The sequence below is a fragment of the Protopterus annectens genome, chromosome 6.part0, assembly GCF_019279795.1.
Source record: "Protopterus annectens isolate FY-2018-M chromosome 6.part0, PAN1.0, whole genome shotgun sequence".
Lineage (NCBI taxonomy): Eukaryota > Metazoa > Chordata > Ceratodontiformes > Protopteridae > Protopterus > Protopterus annectens.
In genome coordinates, this window is record NC_056737.1 from 1,470,375,440 (window position 1) to 1,470,392,375 (window position 16,936).

The window sequence follows — 16,936 nt, forward strand, 5'->3', positions numbered from 1 at the left end:
TAATAGTATTTTTATTGTGGCTGCAATAAGCAAAAATAAGAATATCAAAGGGTATTCAAATTGATTAGTAAGTTTTTGAAAACATTTGTAAGCAAGATAAATGAGAGTACTAGGAGCAGAATGTAAGCATGATAAATGAGAGTACTAGGAGCAGAATGTAAGCATGATAAATGAGAGTACTAGGAGCAGAATGTAAGCATGATAAATGAGAGTACTAGGAGCAGAATGTAAACATGATAAATGAGAGTACTAGGAGCAGAATGTAAGCATGATAAATGAGAGTACTAGGAGCAGAATGTAAGCATGATAAATGAGAGTACTAGGAGCAGAATGTATGCATGATAAATGAGAGTACTAGGAGCAGAATGTAAGCATGATAAATGAGAGTACTAGGAGCAGAATGTAAGCATGATAAATGAGAGTACTAGGAGCAGAATGTATGCATGATAAATGAGAGTACTAGGAGCAGAAAGTAAGCATGATAAATGAGAGCACTAGGAGCAGAATGTAAGCATGATAAATGAGAGTACTAGGAACAGAAAGTAAGCATGATAAATGAGAGCACTATGAGCAGAATGTAAGCATGATAAATTAGAGCACTAGGAGCAGAATGTAAGCATGATAAATGAGAGTACTAGGAGCAGAATGTAAGCATGACAAATGAGCATACTAGGAGCAGAATGTAAGCATGATAAATGAGAGTACTAGGAGCAGAATGTAAGCATGATAAATGAGAGTACTAGGAGCAGAATGTAAGCATGATAAATGAGAGTACTAGGAGCAGAAAGTAAGCATGATAAATGAGAGCACTATAAGTAGAATGTAAGCATGATAAATGAGAGTACTCGGAGCAGAATGTAAGCATGATAAATGAGAGTACTAGGAGCATAATGTATGCATGATAAATGAGAGTACTAGGAGCAGAATGTATGCATGATAAATGAGAGTAGTAGGAGCAGAAAGTAAGCATGATAAATGAGAGCACTATGAGCAGAATGTTAGCATGATAAATGAGAGTACTAGGAGCAGAATGTAAGCATGATAAATGAGAGCACTATGAGCAGAATGTATGCATGATAAATGAGAGTACTAGGAGCAGAATGTAAGCATGATAAATTAGCATACTAGGAGCAGAATGTAAGCATGATAAATGAGAGCACTAGGAGCAGAATGTAAGCATGATAAATGAGAGTACTAGGAACAGAATGTAAGCATGATAAATGAGAGTACTAGGAACAGAATGTAAGCATGATAAATGAGAGTACTAGGAACAGAATGTAAGCATGATAAATGAGAGTATTAGGAACAGATTGTAAGCATGATAAATGAGAGTACTAGGAGCAGAATGTAAGCATGATAAATGAGAGTACTAGGAGCAGAATGTATGCATGATAAATGAGAGTACTAGGAGCAGAATGTATGCATGATAAATGAGAGTACTAGGAGCAGAATGTAAGCATGATAAATGAGAGTACTAGGAGCAGAATGTAAGCATGATAAATGAGAGTACTAGGAGCAGAATGTAAGCATGATAAATGAGAGTACTAGGAGCAGAATGTAAGCATGATAAATGAGGGTACGAGGAGCAGAATGTAAGCATGATAAATGAGAGTAATAGGAGCAGCATGTATGCATGATAAATGAGAGTACTTGGAGCAGAATGTAAGCATAATAAATGAGAGCACTAGGAGCAGAATATAAGCATGATAAATGAGAGTACTAGGTGCAGAATGTAAACATGATAAATGAGAGTACTAGGAGCAGAATGTATGCATGATAAATGGTAGTACTAGGAGCAGAAAGTAAGCATGATAAATGAGAGCACTAGGAGCAGAATGTAAGGATGATAAATGAGAGTACTAGGTGCAGAATGTAAGCATGATAAATGAGAGTACTAGGAGCAGAATGTATGCATGATAAATGAAAGTACTAGGAGCAGAATGTAATCATGATAAATGAGAGTATGAGGAGCAGAATGTAAGCATGATAAATGAGAGTACTAGGAGCAGAATGTATGCATGATAAATGAGAGTACTAGGAGCAGAATGTAAGCATGATAAATGAGAGTACTAGGAGCAGAATGTATGCATGATAAATGAGAGTACTAGGAGCAGAATGTAAGCATGATAAATGAGAGCACTAGGAGCAGAATGTAAGCATGATAAATGAGAGTACTAGGAGCAGAATGTAAGCATGATAAATGAGAGCACTAGGAGCAGAATGTAAGCATGATAAATGAGAGTACTAGGAGCAGAATGTAAGTATAATAAATGAGAGTACTAGGAACAGAATGTAAGCATGATAAATGAGAGCACTAGGAGCAGAATGTAAGCATGATAAATGAGAGTACTAGGAGCAGAATGTAAGCATGATAAATGAGAGTACTAGGAACAGAATGTAAGCATGATAAATGAGAGTACTAGGAGCAGAATGTAAGCATGATAAATGAGAGTACTAGGAACAGAATGTAAGCATGATAAATGAGAGTACTAGGAGCAGAATGTAAGCATGATAAATGAGAGCACTAGGAGCAGACTGTAAGCATGATAAATGAGAGTACTAGGAGCAGAATGTAAGCATAATAAATGAGAGTAATAGGAGCAGAATGTATGCATGATAAATGAGAGTACTTGGAGCAGAATGTATGCATGATAATTGAGAGTACTAGGAGCAGAATGTAAGCATGATAAATGAGAGTACTAGGAGCAGACTGTAAGCATGATAAATGAGAGTACTAGGAGCAGAATGTAAGCATAATAAATGAGAGCACTAGGAGCAGAATGTATGCATGATAAATGAGAGCACTAGGAGCAGAATGTAAGCATGATAAATGAGAGAACTAGGAGCAGAATGTAAGCATGATAAATGAGAGCACTAGGAGCAGACTGTAAGCATGATAAATGAGAGTACTAGGAGCAGAATGTAAGTATAATAAATGAGAGTACTAGGAACAGAATGTAAGCATGGTAAATGAGAGCACTAGGAGCAGAATGTAAGCATGATAAATGAGAGTACTAGGAGCAGACTGTAAGCATGATAAATGAGAGTACTAGGAGCAGAATATAAGCATAATAAATGAGCGTACTAGGAGCAGAATGTATGCATGATAAATGAGAGCACTAGGAGCAGAATGTAAGCATGATAAATGAGAGTACTAGGAGCAGAATGTAAGCATCATAAATGAGAGTACTAGGAACAGAAAGTAAGCATGATAAATGAGAGTACTAGGAGCAGAATGTAAGCATGATAAATGAGAGCACTAGGAGCAGAATGTAAACATGATAAATGAGAGTACTAGGAGCAGAATGTAAGCATAATAAATGAGAGTACTAGGAGCAGAATGTAAGCATGATAAATGAGAGCACTAGGAGCAGACTGTAAGCATGATAAATGAGAGTACTAGGAGCAGAATGTATGCATGATAAATGAGAGCACTAGGAGCAGAATGTAAGCATGATAAATGAGAGTACTAGGAGCAGAATGTAAGCATGATAAATGAGAGCACTAGGAGCAGAATGTAAACATGATAAATGAGAGTACTAGGAGCAGAATGTAAGTATAATAAATGAGAGTACTAGGAGCAGAATGTATGCATGATAAATGAGAGTACTTGGAGCAGAATGTATGCATGATAAATGAGAGTACTAGGAGCAGAATGTAAGCATGATAAATGAGAGCACTAGGAGCAAATTGCAAGCTTGTCACGGTTAGAATAGGGGCAGAGCCAGTGAGTCACGAGGTGCATTTTTAGTTTGGATTTTCAGCTGGGAAGTGAAGAGATAGCTGTGAGGTTGGAAGGAAGGGAGTTCCAGGCTTTTCCAGTTGTGTTAGAGAACAAGAAGTCACCTGCTAAGTTGTTGGGTTTACAGGTAGATATTAGAAGTTTGTTAGAAGAGCGTAGGCTTTTGAGATTACAATAAGGACTATTGAGGCTAGTAACTATAGGGGTGTTGGTTGGTTTGTAGAGGATTTTATGGGCTAAGGAGAGCTGGTGAAATAAGATCAGATTTTGCAGCTCAAGCCATCCCAACTGCTTTAAGTTTAAGCAGTGGTGTGTTCTAAAGGTAGAGCCAGAGGCAAATCTGGCAATACTGTTGTAGGAAACAGTTCATTTTGGACAAATATGTATAGATGGGGGAGGCATAAAGGAGGGTAGAAATCAGGTGGGTATGGGCAATGGAAGTTCTGGCTAGAGGTGTAAGAAATAATTTAATTTTAAACAGGGAGCCAAGTTTTCTGTTGACTAATTTTATTGTGCTATTAATGTGAGAGTCAAAGCATAGGTTGTTGTCTATCTCTACTCCGAGGAGCCTGGTGGAGGGGTCAGGAGATATATAGGAGTCATTACTAGGGAAGACAGAGAAGTTGCGTGGAGAGGATTTTCAGATGGGGGAGAAAAGTAACAGTTTGGTTTTCTTGGGGTTTAAGATTAAGCATTGTTTTAGGATCCATGTTTCAACGTTTTGGAAAGTCTGTTGGGTGATTGAGTGCAGTTCAGAGGGGGATGATGCATAACAAATCAAAGTAGAATCATCAGCATATTGTATACAGGTAGCAGAGGACAAACTAGTATGTAGATCATAATTGTGTGCAGAGCTCATTGTAAATGGAGCCACCTATACTGAGCCACTGAGCCAGAAGATATAGAAAACCTGCTGGCTGATAAATTCAGCTCCAAACTCTACCTCTTTCCCCACCTCAACCTTCCCTCAGGAAATATTATCAGATGTAACTTCCTCTAATGTCACTAGGGAAGAGGTCCTGAATGCTCTCTCTATGACTAAGAACACTGCATCAATGGGCCCAGACAATATCCCTTGATGCCTTCTAAATAGCATGAAACATGACCTATCAGGACCTCTGGAATTACTGTTTAACTGTAGCCTCCAAACAGGCTTTGTGGCTCATGAATGGAGAAAGGCAATAGTCATCCCTCTGCACAAAGGTTGGCCATCTACAGACCCTGGAAACTACAGATGCATAAGCCTCACTAGTCTTTTATGAAAAGCCATGGAAAGAATTATCATGGAGATGATCAACAGAGATATGAAAAACCTCCATGCACTGTACCCAAAACAGTTTGGTTTCGTCAACGGCAGATCATGCCTACTCAACCTGGTGGACTTCTTTGAGAAGATCACCAAAGTAATGGAAAAGGGCAAATTTACTCACACTGCTTATCTTGACCTGCACAAGGCATTTGACACAACGCTCCACTCAGGCATTGTTAACAAACTCAAGAGATTAGGTGCAAACCCATATGTCACCAAGTGGATAGCCAGCTGGCTCACAGACAGGACCCAGGAAGTTAAATTGGGGAGCCCACCTCTACAAAGTGACCAGTCACAGGTGGAGCCTTTCAGGGATCAGTGCTTGGACTGCTCCTTTTTGGCATTTACTTCTCAGATATCAAGGCCACTGTCAGTGGTATCTGGCTGACTAAATTTGCAGATGATTGCAAATTAGGAGCTTGCAATGAATCTCACAATGAAACAAATATTCTCCACGAGGGGCTGACACAGACAGACAACTGGTGTCAGAGCCATGGTCTAAAACTAAACGCCAAGAAATGCATAATTATATCCTTTGGGAAGTCATCCATCCCTGGTAACTATCATATTGACAACACATCCCTTAGAGGTGACCAAGTAGTCAGGGACTTGGGGACACACATAGATAGTAATCTAGCCGTTGACCATCACATGTCTATAGTGGTGAGGAAATCATTCTATGTTGCACAACTTATAAACAAAGGTATGGCATCTAAGTCCAAGGAAGTCATTGTTCCACTGTATTCGGCATTCATCAGACCTATCATTGAGTGCAATACCCCCTTTGGTATGTACCAGACCAGGTATATCCAATAAATGGAACGGCCACAGAGGTTCCTCACTAAAATAATACATTGCGTAAGTAAAATGTCCTATGCAGACCACCTCAAGGCCCTATCCCTGTATTCTGTCTCCTACATGCTTTTGAGGGGACATCTATTCCTGGCATACAGCACATTGTCAGACTCCACTCTGATGGACCTCCTGCATATCCACAAAACAAAGAGGACCAGAATTACTCAAAGACTTAAACCTTGTCTGTGATTTAAATAGGACTTTCTGGAGAGACTGGTATGTATCCCAGAGACTACCCTGTCTATGGAACAGGCTCCTCATCCATGTGAAGCAGAGTTCCTCCCTAACCCAATTCAAGTGCAACTTGGAAAGTTGGATGGGAAACTGAAAAGTCATCCGTGGTTTGGCACCCATGTCTCTAATGGACACAGGTAACCTGTAAATGGTTCATCTCACAGGCTCATGCTTACACTTATCAAGGGTATCAGAACTTGTCAGAGATTTGGGATGTACGGCTAGGGTTAAAAATGCCCTTGTGCTTGTTAGCCTAGTAAACACCTATGAACCTACGAACTATGAACCTACTGCCATAATCTGCTTTGTAACAAAAATAGCCAAATGGCTTTTCTTTTGACTTTTATTTTTATAAAGTACATACCAAGGTTACTTTACCATCTGAGATACATCTGTAAACATTTGTTTGTAGACATTTAAAGTTGAGAAGCAGCATGAGCAGCCATCAATATGAATGCAGTGCTTTATGTAGGGGGGGCAAGCAAACCTCTACACTATCATCTTGAAAATTATAGCATTGCCTGTAAGCTCACCACACAGTGGTGAATAGCAAACTTTTGGGATTTGGGCAGACTTAACAGGTGAATGGCAGTTTTCAAACAAAGCGATCAGGAATGAGACACCCAAAAGTATAAAACAGATAGAAGTAAAGTAAATACCTGCAGGTATACTTCCAAATCAAGAAAAAATATTTTTTGAGGCTGGATCTTCGAATTACCTCAGTCAACATTTATAAACCACAGGCAGAACATTACATCAAAAACTGCAAGAAGTGACAACACACAAACTACTGCACTTGACCGCAGACTTCAGTAAAAAAAAAATGACATATCCAAACAGGCCACATGAATTTATATGGGTCCATACTGAAATATCATATTTCACTAATTCGATATTCCAGTATATTGACTGACATTATCTAAAATGTAAAATTCCAGAAAGCATCAAATAACTCAAAACAAAACTGTGTTTTTGGAGGAGGAGGCAAGCCTCCCCCTTGCTTTTTCAAAACCCCCCACTAGTAATTAAATATACTAATTCTGAGCTTGCACAACAGTGCAGCATAAGGGAATGTTCCTTACCCCATTGTTGGAGATCTTGCAATAATTACCCAGCAAATCACTCAAGGGTATACATTCGCACAGAAATATATACATCCACACACATACATAAATATTCATACACACGTGCAGATGATCCAGTTTAACTTATTCTACATCCATTGCACTAATAAGTTCAGTGTAATGCAGAACACAGTTAAAATTGACCAACTGCATGGCATTCTTTATATGTTTTTTCTTTTTTTATTTGCTTGTATTAAGCTAAAGCAGAATGCAAACAAATGAAAAATGGGTGCCTGCCTACACCAGATATGTCCTGAGTGTAAGCACTAAAGAGAGCTGAGAAAAGGTCATGCATTCATATTCAGTAAAAACCAGCATTGTTTCAATAACTGCCAAACTGACACTGCCATCAGGTGAAATACTGTACAACCGAAGAAGGACATGCAAGAAAAAAGCCACGAAGAGTCAATATGACCAATTAAGCAAAAATAAATATTCTAAATACAATTTAAAAAAATATCAAAAACAGGTATAGCACCAACTCCCTGAATTCAGAAAAAAATTACTTTTTTTCTTTTTTATAAAAAAGCACCAGCAACTGATTTAACAAAAATCACTGGACACCTTCAGAAAGATGGTCTTACTTGTAACAAATGATTAAATAGTAAGGAAAAATAAAGAAGCAAAAGCCAAGAAGTTCTTGTCCCACTCACTTCTGAGAGCAAGAAACTAATAGCATAGCACATAGTTTGCACTAGCAGTCTTGGCTTTCAACAAGTTGACCAGACCAACAAAGCAACAGCAATGACAATGTATTGCTGTTTACTTTCCCAGGTAAGTACCTGAATAAAAATAAAACACTTTGATTGAAGGATTGACTGTTAATGAATAACCATTACAGTCAGTTTGAGTTTTATGTACTTCTTTTCCTGGCAGGCTCAACCAGATACCTTTAGGTAGATAGGCTTGGCAATATGTTTTTTCGAGCTGTTTGTGGATGATGTTTTTTTCTAATATGACATCCTGGTAGGATCAAACAGACTGTAGGTAGCCATTACCCAGTGTGATTTCGGGGCTTTTTGTGGATGAACTCTGCAAAGGGCTGGCTAGGCAGTATGTTTTCGGATCTTTTTATAGCATAGATTTTTTTTCTAATGTCCTTACACGGTTAACCAGATAATATGTAGGCAATGCGTTTTAGAGGCTGTTTGTGGATCTTTTTTTTTTTTTCTAATAAAATATCTGGCAGGTTCAACCAGGTGTTAATAGGTAGTGTGTTTTGGAGGTAATTTGTGGATGACTTTTGTTTTTCTTTATTTGTAATACCATTTGTAATAACATATCCTGGCAGTTTCAGGCAGATACAAGGTGGGTAATATGTTTTAGAGGCTGTTTGTGGATGATTTTTTTCTAATAATATCCTAGCAGAATCAACCAGATACGAGATAGACAGTATATTTTGGGGACAATTTGTGGATGAAATGTTTTTGGCTAAGCAGTGTGTTTTGGGGAGCTGTTTATGGAAGACTTTATTTTTATTTTTTTAATATCCTGGCAGGGTCATTTGGCTAAAAGGTAGGCAGTGTGTTTTTGGGAATGTTTGTGGATTTTTTTTTTTTTTTATAATATGACATCCTGGCAGGACCAACCATACTCTAGGTAGGCACTAGGTAGGGAGAATTGGGGGATTTTTGTGGATGAAATATGCAATTATCTGGCTAGGCAGAGTGTTTTGGGGACAGTTTGTGGTGACGTGTTCTTGCCTAGGCAGTGTGTTTGGGGTATGTTTGTGAAGGACTTTATTTTTATTTGTTAATATCCTGCCAGGATCAGGTAGCTACTCAGTAAGCAGAGTGTTTTGGGGGCAGTTTGTGGATGACATGTTTGTTTGTTATTAAGCATAATATCTTGACAGGTTCAATCCAGATACATCAGGAAGGAAGGCGTTTGGTATGGGGACTTTTTCCAGATTTTTTTAACCTAATATCCTGGCATGGTCACACCAGATACTTTAGGTAGGTATGTAGGTTGGTAGGTAGGTAGTGGGTGTCTGAGCTATTTAGGGATACAGTGATTGTCCCTGCTGTTTTGTTATTGAAACTGGCTTTGGATGACTGAAGTTTTTATGGGTGGAGAAAGATCAGCTCTTAATTATTGTTATGTGAAAATAAATACATTGATGTAACTTTTGTTTTCTTATTTCATTTTTTAAACCTTATTAAGTCAAACCAGATACTGTGGGTAGGCAGTTGGAAAGGGATGGATATGCCTATGTGCGAATGAAATGACTGGAGCTGCTGTTTACTGTTGCAGTTCTGTCTTTGCAAAACTAATATGCATTTGGATGAGGTAAGATTGACTACAAATTTGAATGTCTAGCTACCATTTACTCACTTATTTTTCACCCTCGCAAGGTCAAACAAGTTACCAGGTAGGCAATGAGGACTGGGGATATCGATAAATGAAACAACTGGCCCTGCTGTTTAATGTTGTTATAATTCAGCTTTGAAAGACTGTAATAGCTGTCTGTAGCTTCATATGAATGTAATCTAATTTGCAAATCTATAAATAATTGTTAATGTATATTATTTAATCTTTGTTCATGTATATACTGAGTGCCTGCTTAAGAATGTTTATAGTATGTTGGAGCTTTTCTCTCTGGTCATCTGCAGAATAGCTTTTTTTGACTAAACCCAGTTGGACAAACCTGGTAAACAAAATTAAAATAAATAAAATAAAATAAAATGTGTATTTTGGATGGGCGAGCTGGCCTACAAGCTATGACTATTGTTTCTGTCAACAAAACTAAATTAATGCATCTCAGTCATCACTAATATTTTATTTTGAATTTAGCAGGGTCTAAGCAGGGCCTAAGCAGATACCTCAGGTAGGTAATGGGGTGGTGTTAGTAACTAAAGTGACTGGTCCTCCTGCTTGCTGTTGTAAGTCTGACTTTCTAAGATGAATGTGTATTTGGGTAAGGTGAACTGGCATACAAGCAAGTAACTACTGCTTCTGTTCTCCAAACTAAATTAATGCAACCGTTACTGATTTTATTTTAATCCTGGCGGGTTCAAAGCAGATACTTTAGGTGGGCAACTGATTTGCTGTCTGTTTGTGAATGAAATGACTGACTCGGCTATCTACTGGTGTGATTCTGGCTTTGGAAGACTTAGTGTAAATTTAGGTGGAGCAAGATGGACTACAAGCTCTAAGCTTTTGCTAATGCTTATGTAAAAAGTGCATTGATACCAGTGCCTTTTTTTACTTCACAATGTCAACCCAGGTACTGTGGGTGGACAATGAGATGCAGATTGTGCATGAGTGGCAGTGTGTGAATGGCTTTCTGTGATTAACATTGTATCATCCTAGAAAAAGCCAAACAGCTACCCGTAAATCAAAGATCTAACCTGGTTCTAGGATCCCATCTCTACAATCTACTACAACTCCACACATTTAATATCCTCCTCATACAACCTAAGGCACTACTCAGAAGACTCACCAACTCCCATTACCCCGAGATCCAAACTCCACAGCACTGCCTATGCTTTCTTCTCTCAAGCACCTACTATTTGGCAAGCTCTGCTCAGTGATATTAAGGAAATTAGCATTTATTCCAAATTGTAATGCATGTCAAGAAGCACTTAATCATACAAGACAATAATGCTCTTGCTTCAGGACAGGACAAGTTACCTGACATTTCTCCATTCTGAGTCTCTTTTCACCTCCTCTCTCAAGATTCACTGAAAGTTGACCCACTTTGAAGCTAAACTGTGCATTCTACATTCCACTGTGCTTCCTCACTAGAATGTATGTACACATTTTTTGTCAATGTAGTTAATCTCAGCTGCTCTGTTATTGTTTACATCTCTGTATTTTGTTTGTTAAATGTTTAGCATCTCACCTGGGCTGAAATTGGTCAGAACTGATCAGTGCACTACCCCTGTAAACAGATAAAAATGAAAAAAATATCAAACAACTATGCTTTCTGATAGCTATGTCATCTGATGCTTGGCAGAGTTCCCTCAAGCCAGTGCCCTCCCCCCTATATTCTCACAAGCTGCTTGCTACAAATATAGCAATTATGAAAAAGTTAAACCACCACACAGTAAAAGCTTCACCGATTCAGGCATGTTGACAAATGCAACTTCATAAGGCAATGCTGGTTCTGCACCCTTGCACCACTGGCACATGTCAATTATACCACTTATTGACTATTTCTCAGAGTAGCTGCCTCTTTAACGCCACCCTAGTTGCTCCTATGATCCTGTAGGAATTGAAGCTTCATTATCTTCTTTAGGGTCTCATACTTGTAATGTTTTACCTTAAATAATTTCTCAATCTGGTGATGCCTTCTGTATAACCAAGACAATGGCAGATCCAATTTAAGGCAACTCCCTATAAACAATAACATATACTTAATCACACTAGCAACTTTGATAGCAGAATTTTCCATAGAAATCATTGCAGCTAAATGTGAGCCTTACCCTTTCAGCATACTTTTACTGAACATCACTGATTTGTTCCGGAAGTGATTATATCAGATCTAGTACATGGTTTGCAATGTTACAGTGCTGTCCAGCATCTAACTTTTGGGAGCCACACACATCCTCTCCAATGATTTCAACTGTCTTTCTTTTGCTGCATCTTTACAGAGTAGTTCATCACTGACAGAAAGCTAGATCTCTCTGAAATGATAAGCCATGTGCACAGATGAGATATAGTTTTCCAGTTCCCTCAGTTTATGGTTACCTACATAGCACATCATGCAGCATTTTGAATGTTCTTTGTGACCTCTTTTGGAAGCTGGACATCAAAGCAAGGCGACTCACAGTGTAGGACATATGGGAGGACTATGAGGCAGACTGCTGTAAAGGGCTCAGGGGCAGGTGCATTCTTTATTCGCTTATCTTTGCCCACACACCTGAACTGCACAGGTTAGGGACTGGACAGTACATGACTGATGAGTCCTGGTACCATATCCCATTTCCATGATGGGATCTCATTTCCCAGATGGAACTAAGGAGTACCATATGTCCAAACCCCCAGTAAGTGACAGGACCCACCTGGCACTAAGGTTACATTTTGGACTGCCTTACATGAACAATGGCGAAATCTGAGTTTGCATGGGTAAAGAAGCAGGAATGCAGCTGAAGGTCTAAGTGGATGGATGGCAGGAAATGTACAGATTTATAGGAATATTTTACAACAATTTTGAAAAACATAATGCAGGATTTACTATATTAACTACCACCCCTAATAGTTCTTCCATTTTTTTTGAATTAATGCAGTACAGACTGAACTTTGGCACATCTTCTTAAATGTAAAGCTCATTGTTAAGTAGTACAGAAAATATCTATATACAAACATTTCATACTCATTCAGATACTCCATATTAAGATTACAGTGAATGGTTAATAATTATTTCCACTTGTTTTACTGCAAATTAAAATTTAGATAAATTAATGAACTGTTACTCCAACCTTTATATTTAGTAGCAGCAAGTAATTCCATGTCTCTTAAAATACAAAGTGCATAGTATTCTGCACTTTAATTTCAGTTTGTTCATTGTAAGCTTTTAGTATTTTTGTCTACTTGAAGATATTTTTTTCAAATATAAGTAGCCCATCTTGCATTTTAAATGCATTTTTTGAGAATGCATTTGACCAATTTAAAACTTATGAAACCACTAACTTCTCTATGTAAATTCAACATTTTATACAAACAAGCCAACCAATCTTCCTAATACACACAAAAAAATCTGTTCAGAACTGAGCATTCATAATAAATAAATGATTCCAGACATCCAAAATAAAAATTGTTGTGGTGACTGTCTTATCAAGGTAATTTGAGACATTTTCATCTGTTTTCATAACTGTTATTTAATTCTCTGTAGAAGTGGAAATGCCATAACTGTTTTCATTCAGAGATAGTTATTCACAAAAGCTCAAAACAAAAATCTAGAATGACAAAACCAAACTTAGAATAAATCACTTGAAAAGTGATTTAATAGAGATCACATTATTATGTACCTTTGCAATTTGTTATACTTTTTATATTCATTTCTTAACCAGATAAGCCCACTCGACACGATATGAACCTATGCAAGAGTGACCAAGCAGCACTGCCTGGTTAAGTGATTTGAATCATTTAATAAGCAAATGGAGGTAGAAAGAATCAATCCCTGTCAAGCTACACGACATGGCTAATTAACAAAATAGAGCCTTCCTCAACTGCTCTAACAGCCATAGACTGCTGATGCTATGCACAACATTTTCTTGAATATGCATACTTTTTCCAAGTATATTAAATTATGTCAGTATCACAAACAGCAACAAAAAATAGATTTGAGTAGACTGGTGAAAAGTGGAAACTGCAAAATATTTCAGTATAATATCCAATGTGTATTTGTGAGTTGCTGGGGTCTAATGAAAAACTACATTATCATAAAACGCCTTGTTGATTAGGTAAGCAAGAACTGCATTATCAGTTTACCTATGACATTTTTACACTTTCCTGATACCTGATTATTTCCTTTAGAATTGTTTTTATATGGCTGTATGTTCTAAACAAGTGTGCATTCTGGCTATGTCAATACCCCTTACATTTATTTCCTTTTTGAAGGTACAATGAGAAATTGTGAACTACATCTTATTATAAAGTCACATTCTACTGTCAGATACAATACCTATGTATTGCTTTGTCTTAGCATTTTTACCAGTTTCTTAGATTTATTAGTTGTTACTATTGATTTGTGAAGCACGTGTGCTTTTTTTCATAACAGACAGCTAACACTGGAAACTTTAGAAAACTAAATGGTTTAATGACGCAAATATCAATTACTTAATACTCTTGTCCTTTCTTTGCTTTATGTGGGTAGTTTATTCTATTCCAAAGCACAGCACTTGGGACATCAAACCTATATATATATATATATATATATATATATATATATATATATATATATATATAATTACCAGACTGGTCCTCTAATAATGCCCACTTTCAAATATTATGTTATACTGTGATCTGCTTTCTTTCCACTTTGGCACTTGCTTTATCACCTTTAGGGTGGTAGGTAAGTCAGTGCTATCCCAGTAGGCAAGACATATATGATATAGAAGCAGTTCTGGACAAGATGTCAGTCATTGCAAGATGTTTACCAACACACACACACACACACACACACACACACACACACACACACACACACACACACACACACACACACACACACACACACACACACACACTCACTGTGATGAACCACCATTTCACCTATTGGTATATCACCAAAACAAGCCTTTGGGAAAGCCAAGTAGAAACAGAAGAATATGCAAGCTCTGCATAGAAGCATTTCCACTGGTATTTCAACCACATTTTTAAGTACTATAAGCAACAATAACAACTGTATCACCTACTTATTTTTCCAAACTGAGATGTACATGCTACACACTTCAGACTACAGTGATATGAGTCCCAGCATTGTAGCAAACGGGTTTGAGACAGTTGCTTCTAGTTTTTTTATATTTAAAATCCTTTATGTTTTTTATTCCAAGTTACTAGGCATTGATATAATTATTTTCTCTGTTTATTATGCAGCAATCGCTAATTTTCTTTAATTTTGTGTGAATAATTCCCATCTCTTCTGCTTGGGAATATGTCTGTGGGCATAGGTATCAGTTTTCCCTTACAATAGATGGGACTTTTGTACATCAAATATTCATGTCGTATAGTAATCACAAAACTTTTAAATCCCCAAAAATTGTGAGAACTTTGTAGAACAATATTCCACTTTCATTGTAATTATGATTTTATGCCAACTATGTTGGTTTCTATTGAACTGTTCACATCCCATCTAGAAGTATGTCTGAGTATTTAATTGCTGCAGCTGTGTAGTTTTTGTTTTGCAGTTTTGCAAAGACGCATAATGTCACCATCATTTATGCTGCACAAAAGACCAAGAACACAAAGAAAAAGCGTGCTAAAATAGAAGAAAAGCAACCTTTGCAAATGCAACATGAATGAACAGCAAAGAGAGAAAAACACAGACTGCAATTCAAAGCTATAATCTAGATTTCAAAATGAAAATACATGCTTTTATATTGAAATTATAATGAAATCTAGATTACATTAGGAAATGATTTGTAATGTCCTCCACCAGAATATTAAAATATTTCATAAATTCTCTATGTCCTAAAGTATGTTTTAACAATTAAAATGTTTACAAGAGTTGAAGTGTGCAAAGTTAAGGATGTATGAACTTTGGGGGGGGTAAGTGCACTATGATACCAGAACTTAAGAACATGTTCATAAATGAAATTGTTGTTCACATATATCCGGTACATGCATAAAATGCACTCATACAAATGATAGTAATCCCTCACAGACACTTTAACACTTAAGCACTTTATATGCATATATGCATATATCCCATGTTACTGGTTGAGCTCAGAGCTTGTGAGTTTACAGTGATAATAAACAGGATGACCTCGTCAAAGAGCAGATAATAGTGAGATGATATTGCGGCTGCATAATATAGCAAACTCCAAAAGGTACTGCCAAATTTATCAGGAAATTCCCCTTTCTGTGAAGCTCTATTCTTATTTTATGATCAGCTAATACTGCTATCTCAGTCAGGTATGACTGACACCACAGGGCTGAGCAAATAAACATTGTCTTTTTGGGTATTATCAGTGAGATGACATTGTGGAATCTGCAGCTTAAATGGGCAAGGCCTCCTTTAAGATCCCACAACAACAGAAGCTATTGAGTTAAAAAAGGAAGATTATCTCTTACTCCTAGCAAGCTCTAACAACTTAGTGTAAAACATTTACAAGAGTACATTATATCACAGATTGAACACAACATGGCCTGAGTTGTCATTTTCTGGAGATTAGCATATTTTTGTTTAGCCATATATTTTCTCACAGTCTATTACATACCCCTGGAATCTTTAAAGGCACTTAAGGTCCTCTAATTACTTATTCAATTATTTTATTTCTCATAGGTTCATAAATAGTTACTTGGCATGCAGTCCAGGAAACCATGAAGGAGCCTCACCCATATTTCTCAATTGCCCCCAAAACACTGTGTGGTTAATTGACTTACTCAAGGTCTCAGTAGGAATTAAGCCTTGTACAACAGGCAGTAATTCATTAACAGCTCATACCCTTAATACTACATGCTAATGCATATTGTTGCATCTTTTTGTTAGGGAAGACCTGATTTTGTATAACTACATAATTATTTTGTGTTCTACATGAAGTTTCTAACAGAAGTGCAGTTTTTGGGCTGACTAAGCTCAGGTATAGCTATTTATTTTTTTTGTATCCATCATTACTGACCTCTTAGTCATCTGCTGTTACATTAGACCATGCTACTCCTCTTTATATTTGTACATTATTGCAAGCCAGTGTGTCCATTTCTGAAATATTCCATTCTTTTGAGGGAACAAACAAACCTGAAGTCAAAGGGGTGGTTTATCTGCTGCACAAAGGTGGCTGGTAGAAACAAAGCGCATTTTCTCTGTGGTGATGGCAAAAATACATCTATCCATATTATTAGTGTTGAACACATTTTAAGGACTTGCAATGCTTAGGATATGCACTGTGTCATTGGAGGATTCTCTTAAGAATGACTTGCCCTTTTGATAGTGAAGAATTTGTGTCTCAGTAAAGGCAGATTGTTTAAAACAAATATTTTTAATTTAGAAGAAAATATTTTACTGAC

At 37.2% G+C, this 16,936-nt stretch overlaps 1 protein-coding gene across 1 annotated transcript in view; it reads right to left on the reverse strand.

Annotated features, from left to right (window-relative positions):
• Window positions 1-16,936, reverse strand: part of LRP1B (LDL receptor related protein 1B) — a gene marked incomplete at its 5' end in the record, with an annotated part of 5,941,474 nt that overhangs the window by 5,370,201 nt on the left and 554,337 nt on the right. The window lies entirely within an intron of this gene.